Source organism: Canis lupus, chromosome 5, assembly GCF_048164855.1.
Source record: "Canis lupus baileyi chromosome 5, mCanLup2.hap1, whole genome shotgun sequence".
In the NCBI taxonomy this organism is placed as follows: domain Eukaryota; kingdom Metazoa; phylum Chordata; class Mammalia; order Carnivora; family Canidae; genus Canis; species Canis lupus.
Window position 1 is genome coordinate 67287949 of NC_132842.1, and position 15912 is coordinate 67303860.

Here is a 15912-nt window from a genome sequence, read left to right on the forward strand (position 1 = left end):
CTGGAGCAACCTCTCACCCCAGGGGCTGAAATGCCATCTGTACTGGCTCTGGGGAGCCACCAATCTCGCCTTTCTCCCAGAGATGGGACACTCATTTCCCACTCCTGGAGCAACTCCCTTCTGCTTCTGGACTGTCCTATCTCTTAACATACAAGTTTCCCTTCAGCAGAACCAAAACCTCCTCCCTTTGGCTGTAGTTCAACTTTCTGGGCCACACAGAACAGAAGGACTTTCTTCACTTCTCTTAACATTCAACAGGGTGGCCCCCTTGTACCTCAAACAGCCTCAGCTTCATCTCCAGTCCCATTTCCCCAGGGCCCGGCCCCTCTCGCACCCTCCCCATCTCCCTCTTTCCCCTCCTGTGTCCCCGTGGTGGCTTGAATTGTGTCCCCCTAAATTCATATGCTGAAGTCCTAACTTCAGCATGTGACCTTGTTTGGAAACAGGATCATCCACAGATGTAATGAATTAAGATGAGGTCAATAGCAGGGTGGGGGGTCCTAATCCAGGGCGGGTGGTGTCCTTATCCAAAGGGGAAATTTGGACCAAGAAGTAGACACTCATAGAAGGAGACTGTGTGAAGACACACGGAGAAGGTGGCCATCATCTGTGAACCACGGAGAGGCTTGATCCTTCCTCCCCGACTTCAGAAGGAGACAACCCTGCCAACAGCTTGACCTTGGACTCCCAGCCTCCAGAACCATGAGACAATGCATTTCTGTCATGTAAGCCGCCCAGTCTCTGGGCCTTTGTTACCGCAGCCCTGGCAAATGACTATGCCTCCTGTCATTGACCAATTCCAAAATACGGAGCCCCTGACATGTGCTAAGGATAAAGCAACAAAGATTAACAGAAGCCTTCCTGGGGCTTACACCCTGGTGGGGAGAAAAGACCAGCAGATAATGAATACTTGAAGGTAAGAGAATTCTATGCTATGGTAAGAGCTTGGACGGGGACGGAGACAGACGTGGGCTCCTTTGACTCTTCAGTGATTCCCTGTCCCCATCAGCCCTTTCACCTCCTGAGAAGGGCTCAGGCTCCTGTCCTAAGAAGGCCTTTGCCCAGCCTTGCAGTATTCCTCCTCCTGTCCACCTGTCCTCCATTCTGCCACTGGAGTAAACTTTGAAAGGGTACCTTCCACCTCTGCCCCCTCCAGCTTTCCTGCACCCCCTAACCTCAGACCCTACCTGTTTAGTGCCCTCCAAACTGTTCTTCAGCCACCCCTAAGTCCCTGCGAACCTCCACCTTCCTGCAGTCTCTGCTGCCTTCCCAAACTCACATCCCCCTTCGGCTGCCAGGACCCTGCCCTCTCTCCTCCTTTTCTCCCTTGCTGCCTCCTCCCCCTGCTCCCACTTTTTTTTTCTTTAATCTTTCATTGGGAAGAATTTCAAGCCTACGGAATAGTTGCAAAAACAGTACAATGAATACCCTTATACTTTTCATCTAAATTCACCAATTGTTGACATTTTGCTACTTTGCTTTATCTCTATGTGTATATACTTACTAGCATTAGCTGCTGAACCATTGGACAGGAAATTGGAGCTATGAAGACCCACCATCCTAAAATATTTCAGCTGAATCTCCTAAGAATAGAACATTCTCTTACATGACTGCAATTTAAATATTAAGGAAATTTTACATTGCTACATTACTATTACTATTAAATAAAATACAGTCCACACTCAAACTTCCTCAGTTGTCCTAATTAATGTCCTTCGAAGTATTTTTTTTCCTGATCCAAGAGCCAACCTGGAAGATTGCACTGCACTGAGTCATCGTATACTCCGCTTCAGAAAGCCACCATTTCCAAAGGTGCCCACCCTCGGGTCATCACCTCTCTGTGGATGGCTTGGGGTTTGCAACTACATCATCATTTCCAGCCCTGATTTGGTCCCTCCTTGTGGTTGCTTCCTCCTCCCTGCACTGCCAGCTTGTCTGGAGCAGGGGTGCTAGCCCATCTCTTTATCCACTGTACCAGGCCCCGTGTGGTGAGTGCGCCATGGAAGTGGGGGGAAAACCCTCAACTGCAGTCAGTTAGACCTGACTTAAATTGTGACTCTACCAGCCTCTGCTGTTGGGACCTCCTCAGGTTATGTCACAGTTGCTGTGAGCAGAGAATACAACCTACCTTGCAAGGCTACTGTGAGAATGTCCTTAGGTGCCGTATTTTTGTTTTTTTTTTTTTTAATAAATTTATTTTTTATTGGTGTTCAATTTTGCCAACGTACAGAATAACACCCAGTGCTCATCCCGTCAAGTGCCCACCTCAGAGCCCACCACCCAGTCACCCCCACCCCACCCCCTCCTCCCGTTCCACCACCCCAGTTCGTTTCCCAGGGTTCGGAGTCTTCCATGTTCTGTCTCCCTTTTTGATATTTCCCACTTATTTTTTCTCCTTTCCCCTTTATATGGTCTCACTCATTTGGGGAATATAAAAAATAGTGAAAGGGAATCAATAGGTACTGTTTTTGAATGCCTGGCACACAGTAGGCCTGGAAGGAGGAAGGGAGCAGGCGAGAGGAGGGCTTGATCATTTGTGATGCCCAGTAGACCTCAGAACAGAGGAGGGCAACCTAGCACTGCCCCTGAGCTCCTGGATTCTCCCTGCTTCCTGGCTCCAAGCAGTCAGACCCTCCAGAGTTTGGTGAAGAGAGAGCCTCAGGTGAAGGAAAACACATTTAATACACACAAAAAATCAAGCTACTCTGGAGCTGGCTCCCGAGATGGAGAGGCAGGCTTCCAGCACCTGGCAAGAGATCCAGACGCTTCATGAATGTGATAACCAATATGATAAATGAGCCCAACTAGAGAGCCCCCCCTACCTCCCCACAGAAGCAACGATCGGGGATCCCATCAGCCTGGGGCCCCTCCAAAATCTCCATCAGGGCTGTGATGGGGGTCTGAGGCTTCCCGCGGTAGGAAGCACCGGCTGCCCCAGAAACACATTTGTTAATATCAGATTCCACAGCAACAGCTGGATTCAATTTAGCCGCGGAGCACTGACAGCGAGGCCTGGCCCCCAGCCAGCACCCCTCGGGAGGCCCCGAGCCTGCCATTCCGTTTTCCACGGAGATAGAGTTGCTAAGGACTCGCTGGGCTCATCCAGCCCCCTCGTGCCTTCCAAGCAGCTGGGGAGGGAGAGGAAGTGACCAGCAGTCACTGGTAACACAACCTTTGTTCCCTGCAGACTGGCCTCTCTGCGCGCCTCTCAGGTTCTCCAAAACACCGATTGTCACGGGGGTCTGGTGGCAGGAAGCTGAAGGCTGTCGCCTGCATGGCTGTTTGGGTTCTGGGGTAACATTTCAGTCTAATGCAAAGGGACACACTTCTACTCATGCTCCCCGCCAAACACACACACACACACTCTCACACTCGTACACACACACCATGCCTCTCCCTGGCATCTGACTTCCATCATGCCCTCTGCTTGGAAATCACAGGCTCTCAGTGTAGGCAGAGAATCTAGTCCAGAGAGGGGCAGAGACTTGGTAAAACGGTCAACCAGCAAAGCAGGTTTCTGATCCCAGTGCGTTTCATTGCAACTCAATAATATTTATCAACGATAATAGTAACATGATGTTGACTGGGTGCCTAACTTAAACCAGATTCTTTTGATGGGTGTTTGAAATACTGTTGTTCTTTTAAATTCATGGTCAAAATAACTGGAGGCTTGGCAAGGTCACGTATTTTGACCAAAGCCACATACTTAACATGTGGCAAAGCTGGGAATCCAACTCAGATCGGCCTGGTTATCAAATGATAGGATTTCCTCCACCGCAGGTGACTGCCTGAAACTCCACCCCTCAGTCTTCTCAGGCCCCGTTGCTAAAATGTAGATGGCCCTGTCCGGTCCTGCCTGAAGTCTTCCCCAGCCAACTCCTGAGAGGAGTGAGAGGGAAGGACATCAGAAGGAGTGTGGGGCCTCCCACAAGAAGGTGAAAGGGGGCAAGGGACATATTTTCCAGCCTTTCCAACTTGTCAGCTTCCAAGGTGGAGTTGGAAGTTGAGGCCCCCCGAAAATCCCTTCCTAGGAAGAGCCCCCTCTTCGTGGGAGGACAGTTTTCTGGGTAGGGGGAGGCAAGCGGGGCTGAAATCCTCCTAGAGACAGTTGGGTCCTTTGTATTAAAACCTTTTCAACTGTGCTTACTTTTTGACCCAGTCTTACTGTATAAATGTCTGTCCTGAGCCATCATCCTCATCTGATAAGTACAACCCCCGTTCCCCTCCACGACAACGACCAGTCCACCTATTCCAGGCGGGGCAAACAGGCTCCCGAGTCGTGGCTGATCAGATTCCTCCCATCCGGCCACATCTTTTTCACGGATATTAGGACAGTATCAGGTGGTGTGCCTATTGGCAGCAATCCTAACCCCCAGCTCCTGCCCCCTCTTCCTCATTATGGGGGTTGGGTGTGACGTGGGAGCCAAAGACCTCCTGCCCCTCAACCACAGCATCTGAAATTCCACCATGATTGTTCTTTTGGCTCACACAGGCCTTCCAGACTCAAAATGGTGATGCCCTTGGGATGCATTGTATGGGTTAACAACTAAAATCAAGCCGTATCCTCCCATTTGGGCCCACTTACTGTGAGGCTTCATGAAAATAACACTGAGGCAGGAGCTAAGAATCCAGTGAAGTTGGCAAGATCAGGCCCCCATGGACAGCATCCAAATGCTTCTGTCCATCCCTGTAACTCATTGAGCACATGAAAAAATTCCTGTGGGTGGGTGGGCTGGTGAAGGCACCTGCAGGTCAGGATGCTTGTAGAAAGTCGAGAGAAAATGTGAGTTGGTAGTCTAGAAAAATTAGGTTGAATAAGAGGAGACTTTGCTGGTCCTGAAGAATTAAAAAAATGCAGATTGACTCAAGGGAGTCTTTGTGCTGGAAGCCAGAGGTTTTTTTGCTCCTTACGCTAAGCAAAAAGTAGTTGTGCAACACAACAGAACATTAAAAAGGAATCTTTTGGGGGTTAGTCGATCCCCAAAAGTAGCCAGGGGAAGTTAACTGCACTTCTGATTCCATTCGTTGTAGATTCTGCTAATGAATCTGGCGGCAATGCCAGTTGAGACTGAAGCCTGGGGTGCCGGCTAGGGGAGATGCAGGTTCTCACCCACCTCGTGTTCACCCTCAGCTGTCAGCCATGCCACCAGATTTGCATCTTATAAGGAGTTGGGGCTATAAATTCATCAAGAATCTGTCGGTTAAAAGTCTGGGATTATAAGCCTTTTGCAGAGCAAAGTGTACCTTCCCCAGAAAAAAAGATTGCCCACCTAGGGGCATAACCTGCTCCGATAGCTCCCGAGTTCTGACTCTAATGACCACATCCATGGGTCCCCCTAACTTGGAGCTGAGATCTGGATTGATGGGACAGGTTATTGCTATGGAACATATTTCTTTCTTATTCTTGTTGAAAAGCTCTCAAAGGGACTGGCCATTTATTTTGAGTTAGGATACTCCTCACTTTTTCTTTCTCATGGAAAACGTTGTGCTAGTCACGGGCCTGAAGAATTATAAACGTGTGATTTTAGTTAAGAATGTGCTTTTTATTTTTCTTAGAAGCTTTCTTACTTAGAAACTTAGTTCTCGGTGTCTGACACCACGTTGGCAGAGGCCAGCAGGAAAGGAAGGGGATTTTAAATTGGCAACCTGCCTGGAAGTGGGAGAGAAAAAGTTCTTCCTTACTGGAGCTGCTAGCTTTGCCAAGGCCACAAAGAAATATTCTTGTGTCACTTTTTTTTCCCTTAAGTTTTCTTTAAAAATTCACTGAAGTAATGTAAATATGTTTTAAAGAAAATCTAGGGATATGAAAGGACTAAATGAAAAGCAATTATTTCTTGCTCCTACTGCTGCTCCTAAAAAGGAATCACTTTCAGCTCTGACTTTTGGTGGATTCTTCTGTATCTCTAATTCTCTGCTATTTCTATTGTTTTGTTTTTTGTTGAGGTGTAATTCATTGAAACAAATTTCATCCTTTTAAAGAATGCAGCTCCATGGATTTTTGTATATTCATAAAGTTGTGTGACCATCACCACTATCTAGTTTGAGAACATTGTCATCACCCCAAAAAGGAAGCCCCGTACTCGTTAGCTGTTATTCCCCATTGCTCACCTCCCTGACTCTTAGCAACTACTCTACTACACCTATTTTAGGTGTCTGTGGATTTGCCCATTCTGGACATTTTATATAAATGGAATCACACAATATGTGACCTTTTGTTATCTGGCTTCTTTCACCTCGTGAAGTGTATTTAAGATGCATCCATGTTGTAATATGAACAAGTACTTTATTCCCTTTTATGGCTGAATAATATTCCATAAACATTTTGTTTTTTCATTCATCAGTTGATGAATGTTTGGCTTGTTTCCTCTTTTTAGCTATTATGGATAATGCTGCAATGAGCATTCATGTTCAAGTGTTTGTTTGAATATCTGTTTTCAATTCTTTGGGGGCATGTATAACTGGTTTTGATTTGTCCTTTTAGCATTCTTGGTATGAGAAATGAGCATTTAACTTGTTCATACTGCTTTCTCTCCTCCCCACCCCATCCCACTGATATATTTTTCCTTCCACTCTTCATTGCATTTATAATCACAGCAGTTGCTTGCTTTCCACTCAAATAACAGAAACCTTACTACAGTGGTTTAAACACACGGCCAGAGGTTTTTCTCACTTAACAAGTCCAATCTTATTGTTAGTTCAGGCACCAGAAACTGCCAGCAGTGGTCCAGGCTCTCTTTATCTTTCTTCTCTGCTACCCTTAAGAAACTAGTTTTTATATTTATGCTTGTCTCCTTTTGATTACAGGAGGGCTGCTGCAGCTCTAGACATCGCATCTGCATACAGAGAGGAAGAAGAGCATGGACAAGAAACTGGAGCTATGTTGGCTGTCTTTTACCAAAAAAGCATAGCTTTCTTAGAAATCCTCCCACCAACAAACTTCTACTCAAGTCTCATTGGCCAGGACTGAGTCACATGGCCACACCTAGCTGCCAGAGAGCTGGAGAAACCTACAAGAACAGGATTGATATCACTGGCTTCGATTGGTCGTTCTCAACCTTGTGTACATGTTAGAATCTTCTAGGGATATTTTAAAATGTACTGATATGGGAACCAGAGTGGCTCAGTAGTTGAGCGTCTGCCTGCCTTTGGCTCAGGTGATGATCCCAGGGTCCTGGGATCGAGTCCTGCATTGGGCTCCCTGCCTGGAGCCTGCTTCTCCCTCTGCCTATGTCTCTGTCTCTCTCTGTGGCTCTCATGAATAAATAAATAAAATCTTTAAAGAAACTGTACGGGTGTACTATGGTCTCACCATAGTCCAAGTGGTTCTCAACCAGGGGTTGTTTTGTCCCCCATGGGACATTTGGCAATATCTGGGGACATTGTTTTATTGTCGTGAAAGGGGGTGGCATCCAGTGGGTTGAGGTTGGAATATTGCCAAACATCCCACAATGCACTGGACAGCCCTCCATAACAAAGACTTATCTTGTTCAAAATGTCAATAGTGTCAAGACTGAGAAACTGTGCCCTAGACCAATTAAATTATAATCTCCTCTAAGTAGTTCCAATGTGCAACCAGTGTTGAGACTCACTGGTTTAGTGAATAATCCATTGCCCGTGGGCACATTGATACCCTGAACAAAACTGGGGTTCTCTCACCGGGATAGAGAGTGAAGTGGGATTTCAGTTAGGTACTATGTCTGTCCCAGTAACTGTCATATACTGACACTTTTACTTCTAATTCCATCAAATTACTCAGTATCTTTTGGCTCTCTCTTTATGAGATGAAATTAATTCCCTTGCTTTGTATTCTTTTTCTCCCTTCTGCCTTCTATAATTTGAACTTTTACATTGCCAAGGTCAATAACATTTTTTTTAGGTTAACATTTATTTTCTGTCTTGTAATCAAAGTTATATCTATATGTTGTATAACTATATATTCTAAAAGTTGAAATTTAATAAACAGGATTTATATTTTGACAATATAAATGTTTATGCAAGGCCAAGAAATGGTTTTTAATTACATTTTTTTCTTTATCAGCTTTTTGTTTTTTCTGGAGTTTGTAATTTAATTTTTTCCCTTGCACTATTTGACTTAGGTCATTTTAAAGAGTTGTTCATATAACCCCATTTCTATGTGATATAAAAGAAAAGCAAGGAAAAGATAAACACTAAAGCTGACCAAGTTCCTTGTGAACTGGAAGTCTTCACAATCACCTGCTACTTCAAATGAGACAAAAAAGTAGCTGAGGAATCTACTTAAGGTAAAGTTAGGAATGCAGCATTGAGTGCTAATATTACAATCCTTAGGCACCTTGTGTTCAAAAAATATTTGGTGAATATTGTTAAATGTCTGCACCTGTTTGAGAACAATCTTCTTAAATGCTTCTAATTTAAATAAGAGAAAAATCTTTCATTGATGTGTTTGTCTGATACATATGATAACATATGATTTTATACATAATGCAATGGTGATGTAAGGACACAGCAATAGATTAGCTAGCCATGTAACAAGCGTAAACATTTTCCCTGCAATGGATATTTGTCATTATTGACTGCTCTACAGGCAAAGAACTTTAATGTGAAATTACATTCAGACTTCCTGTGATCAAGAAGCAAGTTCCCTGCTGTTAGGAACATCTGTAACAGAACATGCCATGACCTCCAGGCCGCTGAACACTTACCCTGATTGCAATTCCACATGTGAATCCCTTTAGACCTCAGTGGTAATTTAAATGACTTTTATGATATGCTTCCTAGAGCTCCACACAGCAGTGTAGCTGTGTAGTTCAACCTATCGTGTAGGTAGTACAATATCACATTTCCTTAGACTATTTTTGTATGTACTGTTGTATTCCCTGTTACTCTTGCTTGGCTCATTTTTATTAGAGTAAAACCTATATCCAGTGAAACACAGACTTATTGAGAACAATTCAAAGAGTTTTGACACATGATTATACCTGTGTAACAAACATCTTAATTGGTTAATTTTCTCTTTGGGGAAATTAGGGTAAATATTAATTTGAGAGAATGCCCCCAAATATCTGAAAAATTTTTTTTTGCTTTCTAGGAATTTTTTTTTTATTGTGGTAGAGTACACATAACATAAAATGTAGTGTTAGTGACATTTAGTACATTCACAGTGTTGTGCGGCCATCATGACCATTTTGGTCTAAAACATTTTCATCACTCCAAAAGGAAACTCTGTACCCATTAAGTACTCACTTCCCATTCTCCCCTCTCTCTACCCCCTGGCAAACACTAATCTACTTTCTGTCTTCATAAATTTGCCTATTCTGGACATTTCATATAAGTGAAATCACATAGTATGTGGCTTTTTGTGTCTGGCCTCTTTTTTTTTTTTCTTAGCAAAATGTTTTCAAGGTTTACCCATTTTGCAACATGTATCAGGACTTTGTTTCTGTTTATAACTGAATAATATTCCATTGTATGGTTATACCATAATGTGTTTCTCCATCCATCTGTTGAGGGACATTTGGGCTGTTTTCACCTTTTGGCTATTGTGAGTAGTGCTGCTATGAACATTCACAGACAAGTTTTATTTGAACATTTGTTTTCAGTTCCAAAAAAGATATTATTTATTTGTCACCTAGGTGACACCTAGGTAGTCCAAATTTGATAAGTGTATCTTCAAGATAAGAGTTGCACTGGGACCTGCTATTTTGTCCCCTCATTCCCTGTTACTTGTTTTAAAACAAAAGAAAATAAAGTAAAAAGAGCAAGTCAGTAGTGAAACTGCCAAAGAAGAAAAAAAGTCAACAGTAGTCATGCTATTTGGCATAATTTTTGACAACACCCTTGGCCAGGGCATAGGAACATGAAAACCACAGAAATGGAGAATAGAAAAGAGGCACTGGTATGTTTTGAGTTGTCAAATCACAAGCTTTTCTACCATTTTGTGTGAAAGTTTTGATTCCTGTCTATGTCCAAAGAAGATTGTTGTTTGAACCGCAATGGCTTCTTAGGGTCTAGTTGCAAACCAAATTGAAGCATGTAAAAATGGTAAACATGATATTTATCCAACAAGCAGTTCTGGCAATGGCTAACCCTGCATTTCAGTGTGTAGACATTAGCAAGGAGGAGCAGAATGAGTTACAGTGAAAAATTTGCCAACCCAGTGATAGTGTAACCCAAGAAGTGGGTACCAGTAAGTTGAGAATGCCACAAAGTTGCCACTGACCTCCTGACTTCCACCCCAGAGTGCCACATAATGCCTGTGTCCTTAACCTCCTGTCATCGAACCTCCCTAGGCCTCAGTTTTCTAATCTGTAAAGTGGGGATGATAATAGTAACAGCTATGTCATAAAGTCGCCATGAGTTTTTGGTTTCTGTTTGTTTTTATTGAGGCATAGGTGATATAACATTGCATTAGTTTCAGGGGCACAACATAATGATTTGATATTGTATACATTATGATATGATCACCACAATAAGTCTAGTTAACATTGTCACCATAGGTAGTTAGAAATTTTTTTCTTGTGGTAAAGGTTTATAAGATCTACTTTCTTAGCAACTTTCAAATATGCAATACAGGATGACTAGTGATCATCACCATGCCCTACATGACATCCCCATGGCTTATTTATTTTATAATAGAACTTTGTACCTTTTGACCTCTTCTCCCATTGTGCCACCATCCCCACCTCCACCTGTGGCAACCACCAGTCTCTTCCCTATGTCTATGAGTTTGGATTGTTGTTGTTGTTGTGTTTTAGATTCCGTATCTAAGTGAGATCATAACTTATTTCATCTGAGGTCTGTCTGACTTATTTCATTTAGCATCATGCTCTCAAGGTCCATTCATGTTGTTGCAAATAGCGAGATTTCCTTCTTTCTCATGGCTGAATAATATTTCATTATATATATATAATTAAATCTATATATATACATATATTTCACATATACATATATATCTCACAATTTCTTTATCCATTTACCCATCCATGGACACTCACATTGTTTCCATATCTTGGCTATTATAAATGATGCTTGCTGCAATAAACATAGGGGTACATTCATCTTTTTGAATTACCAATCCATTTTCTTTTTCTTTCTTTTTTTTTTTTTACCAATCCATTTTCTTTGGATAAATACCTTGAAGTGGAATTGCAGGATCATGTGGTAATTCTGTTTTTAATTTTTTAAGGGGGGCTTGTGGCAGAGGGAGAGAGAGATTGGTGTGGTCGTTAAATGCTTGTGTGAATTTTCAGTGTTGTTTTCTAGACAAAATGCTTATTGATTAAACCTAAGTATGAGAGTTTTCTATTAAGATTTTGTTCAACAAGCAAAATGATGAACTAATTTATTTTGCCCTATGTCCTAGGCAGTTTGGGCTGTTATAACAATCTCACAACTCTGAAATCATGTCCTGAGCTGAAATCAAGAGTTGGATGCTTAACCGACTGAGCCACCCAGGTGTCCCAGTTTTGTTTTGTTTTGTTTTAATTTTTAAAGGAAACTTCATACCGTTTTCCGTAGTACACTGATTTACATTTCCACCACCAGTATATAGGGTTTCCTTTTTTTCCACAACCTTGCCAACACTGTCTATTTCTTGTTTTTTTGATAATCATCATTCCAATGGTAATGAGGTGATATATATGAGATTTTAATTTGCATTTTCCTGATAATGAGTGATATCAAGCATCTTTTATGTACCCATTGAGCACCTGTGTCTTCCTTGGAAAAATGTCTGCTTAGCTCCTCCGTCCATTTTTTATTTAATTGGATTGTTTATTTTTCTTAATAAGTTAATATCATTAAGCACTTATAACAGGGGAAAGCACGAGTATGCACTGTGTACGTGATAGCTATGATTATTTGGGAGAAGTTTAAATGAGAAGCATGTTTGAGGAGATCAGGAGTTTCTTTCGGATGCACGTTAACCCTGAGATGTCAGACACTCAAGGGAAGATCGTTGATCAGGAGCTCAGATACACAAGTCTGGAGGTCAAAGGACGGGTCTGAATTGGAAATGTAGATATGGGGTAACTGACATATAGTTAGTATATTAAGTCATGAAACTAACTGATATCACCAAGGGAGTGGAGGTGGAGAAGAGAAACATCCCTGAGACTGAGCTCTGGGACACCCCAGCCTTTAGAAGTTGTGATCTGAGCAGAAATAAGCAGGAGACTGGGAAGGAGGGCATCAGAGAGGACAACTCAGAGGTAGGAATCCTGGAAGCCAAGTGAAAAAAGCTTTGCAAAACAAAGGGAAGGTCAAGGGTGAATGCTTCTGACAGATCAAGTGAAATGAGCAGCACTGAGAGGTGACCACTGAATGTGGCCACAGGAATGTATCTGGCAGCAGTCCTGGTGGAATGGCAGAGGCAAACATCACTCTGGAGTATGTTTCAAAGAGAACATGGGGAGACATGAAATCCTCAATTCCATGAAGTGCAGGCATCACTTTTGAAGATACTTCTGTAAAAGAAAACAAAGAAATGAGAGAAAGGAGAGAATATGGGGTTAAGGACATTTCTTGTTTGTCTTTATTTTTATAAGATGGGCTTTATTTCAGCATGTTTGCCAGTGATGTGTACATATATTCGAAGTATTCCTTTATGGGACATTTGGATAAAGTAATCTTATCAAAGAATAGTGTAGACTACAAGAAATTGTAACTGTTCCAGGTCATACTGCTCCACTTTCAGTATCCTGAGTCAAGTTAATTCAAGGGCCTAATAATATAAGTTATTGGTGTCTAGTAGCTGATGTTATGGAAGCATTGGTGGGCTTTGTAACTGAACACATATGTGTAGTTTGGAGTGATATAGAATGTAGTAGGTTGTATCTGAAAGAGAGGGAAAAAGCTGGTAACTCATAATAAAGAGGTAAAAATTGAACAATTCTTGTATAAAGTATGATGGGAAAGGGCTTTAGTGAAGCTCCTGGATTTTCAATGAAACAAAACTGAGTGATCTTTCCTGGGTTCCCCACTAAGAGCAGTAAACATAACATGACAGGCACCTTCATGCCCCAGAGTTCAGGCCTCTGATGCCATCTTTCACCATATGGACCCGGAGCTTTCCTGATGTGGTCAAGGAGCTGGGGGACTTGGGGTTAAGATAGCAACAAAGGCCTAAGACACTAGTGGAGAAAAAGCAAGGATGCTTTCAAAGACTTGAGGGCTCTGTGGAGCCAAAGTGGGAGGCCAGCCTATGGGGAGGACTCCCACATGGGAGAGTGGCCAAGAAATGAGGAGTAGAGAAGGAAAATCCATCTCACGCTTTTTGAAGAATCTGAGTATCATGAAAACTCTTAAGTCCTGAAAAGGGAATGTTAGCACAGTATGCTCTATAAGGTCGTTAAATGCTCGTGTGAATTTTCAGTGTTGTTTTCTAGACAAAATGCTTATTGATTAAACCAAAGTATGAGAGTTTTCTATTAAGATTTTGTTCAACAAGCAAAATGATGAACTAATTTTTTTGCCCTATGTCCTAGGCAATTTGGGCTGTTAACAAGAATACCATAGACCGGGTAGCTTATAAACTATAGAAATTTATTTCTCACAATTCTGGAAGCTGAGAGTCTGAGATCAGTGCCAGCAGATTCAATTTCTGGTGAGATCCACATCCCAGTTCAAGGATGATACTCTTGCTGTGTCTTCACATGGCAACAGGGGTGAGCGGGCTCCCTGGGGTCCCTTTTTTAAGGACACTAATTGTGTTCATGAAGGCTCTACCTTCCTAACCTAGTCACCTCCCAAAGGCGTCACTTCCTGATACTATCACATTGGGATCAGGTCTCAACGTAAAAATTTTGGGGAGATACAAAACACCCTTACAAGCCTTTGGCTCTGTTCAAGTTGTTTGATTAGATACTTGGGATTTCCAAAGCTTCTGTCTCTTTCAGGTAGTTTTGCTTGGCATGTAGCATTGGGCAATGTGTTAAACAGACGCTGTTGATGACAGCCTGCAAGAGCTCTTTTAAACTGTTATGGTGTACACAAGTTTGCCACTAGCCAGTATAAATAGCCAGGATGACATGTCTGCCTGCCTCTATCATGAGGAAGATAGATCTTGTTCTTAGTCTAAAGAAATATTGGGGAAATATTTTAAGCAGAGATCAAGGACAGAGATGTGTCGTTCCTCTGACCTACTTGTGTTTTTTATTTGAAACTTTCATTTTTATCACCTACTCCCTGTGGCTGCTTCTGGTCTCAAGCAAGTTAAAGAAGCTAAGCTCTAACATAGATTTTTCCTACTGTCTGAATCCCACCAAAATCAACTGCTACCCACTTCATGCTCACTGCAATTAGAGGGATAATTACTCTCACACTTGGACTGACCAGTAAGTATCCAGGGGGCATTTATGGAGAAACTAGAAAACCAACACAAATAAGGAAGCATGAAATCAAGGACCTAAATTGCCAGGGTTTATCATCTTGGAGCCCCAGTCTCTGCCACCCTTTCTGGCTGACTGGGAGAACCCAACTGTGATATCATAAAAAATAAATATTTGATCTTTGTCCCTATTTCCTGGCTCTCGGCTCCTAAAACCCTTGGAATTTCCAGACTGATAACAGTCTTTTGTATGAAATGCCAGGACTAGTGGCTGAGAGCATGGTCACCAGGAAGACCAAGGCATGATTAGAGGGTTGGAACTTTCATCTCCAAACCAAGACCTTTGGGAAGGGGTATGGGTGGGAGATCAGCAGAGGTCAGTGATCCAATCAATCGTACCTATGAAATGGAACTTCCACTGTAATGGAAATGATGGGGTTTGGAGAGCTGCCAAGCTGGTGAACACACTGAGGTGCTCAGAGGGTGGTGCTATAACTGAACTCAAGGGGGTTGCCACTTGGAGCACATCAAATGAGTACAATCCAAAGAAGTGTTAAAAATAAAGGAGACAAACCATGAGAGTCTCTTAATCATAGGAAACAAACTGAGGGTCATTGAAGGGGAGGGGGGTGGGGTTACTGGGTGATGGGCAGTAAGGAGGGCACATGACATAAAGAGCACTGTTATATAAGTCGGATGAGTCACTGACCTCTACCTCTAATACAATAATACATTACATGTTAATTAATTGAATTTAACTTTTTTTTAAAAGTAAAGAACTTTTGGTTACTTGTTATAAGTAAGGAGACAGGGAGAAAGCTCTCAAAGCGTTGTTCCCTCATGGGGTTAGTACAGGATGCTTTTTTTTTTAGTGTATTGGGGGTGAGTGTAGGGAGTTTGCATGGGTACTTTTGGTTTAATCACACATGCCTAACATGTCAACATGCTAGTGCATACATTGTATGTTCAAAAAATAGCAGAAAACTCCATCCATAAAAGGAAATCTTAGTATTATAATGAGTTAAAGATGCCTTCAGGTCAGGTCAGGGTGGCTTATGCACAGGTTTTCAGCTCCAATCCAGCTCAAACTGACTCATATAAGGGGCCTCAGGTGAAACACCTAGTTGAGTGTCTCCTTGGCTGGAACTATTGGTTCTGCAAAACCAAGAACATTCTTCCCTACTTCTGTTCCTTCCCCTCTTCCCTTCTGCTAACCACTTTCTGCTCTTTTTTTTTTTAATTTTTATTTATTTATGATAGTCACACACAGAGAGAGAATAGAGAGGCAGAGACATAGGCAGAGGCAGAGGGGCTCCATGCACCAGGAGCCCAACGTGGGATTCGATCCCTGGTCTCCAGGATCACGCCCTGGGCCAAAGACAGGCGCTAAACCGCTGCGCCACCCAGGGATCCCCACTTTCTGCTCTCTTATTTGAGGAGCTTCCCCTTGTATCCTGGCTAACCATGCACGCTACCCCATACCTTGTCCTGTGCATCTCTTCCATCTGGCTGTTTCTGAGTTGAATCCTTTATGACAAACTAGTAACCATAAGTAAAGGGCTTTCTTGAGTTCCATGAGTTGTTCTAGTCAATTATCAAACCTGAGG

General features: G+C 42.6%; 1 long non-coding RNA gene across 2 annotated transcripts in view; it reads right to left on the bottom strand.

Moving 5' to 3' along the window:
* The window catches only part of LOC140633944 (uncharacterized), a 28895-nt gene extending 18157 nt beyond the window's left edge, over positions 1 to 10738 (bottom strand). Inside the window, exons 1-2 of one of the 2 annotated variants that reach the window (XR_012031538.1) lie at positions 10625 to 10738; positions 1505 to 1583 (exon numbers count right to left, since the gene is read on the bottom strand). This is a non-coding gene — a long non-coding RNA (uncharacterized lncRNA). The remainder of the gene's footprint in view (positions 1 to 1504; positions 1584 to 10624) is intronic. The other variant, XR_012031537.1, reaches the window with a different exon arrangement.
* Between the last annotated feature and the right edge of the window lie 5174 nt (positions 10739 to 15912).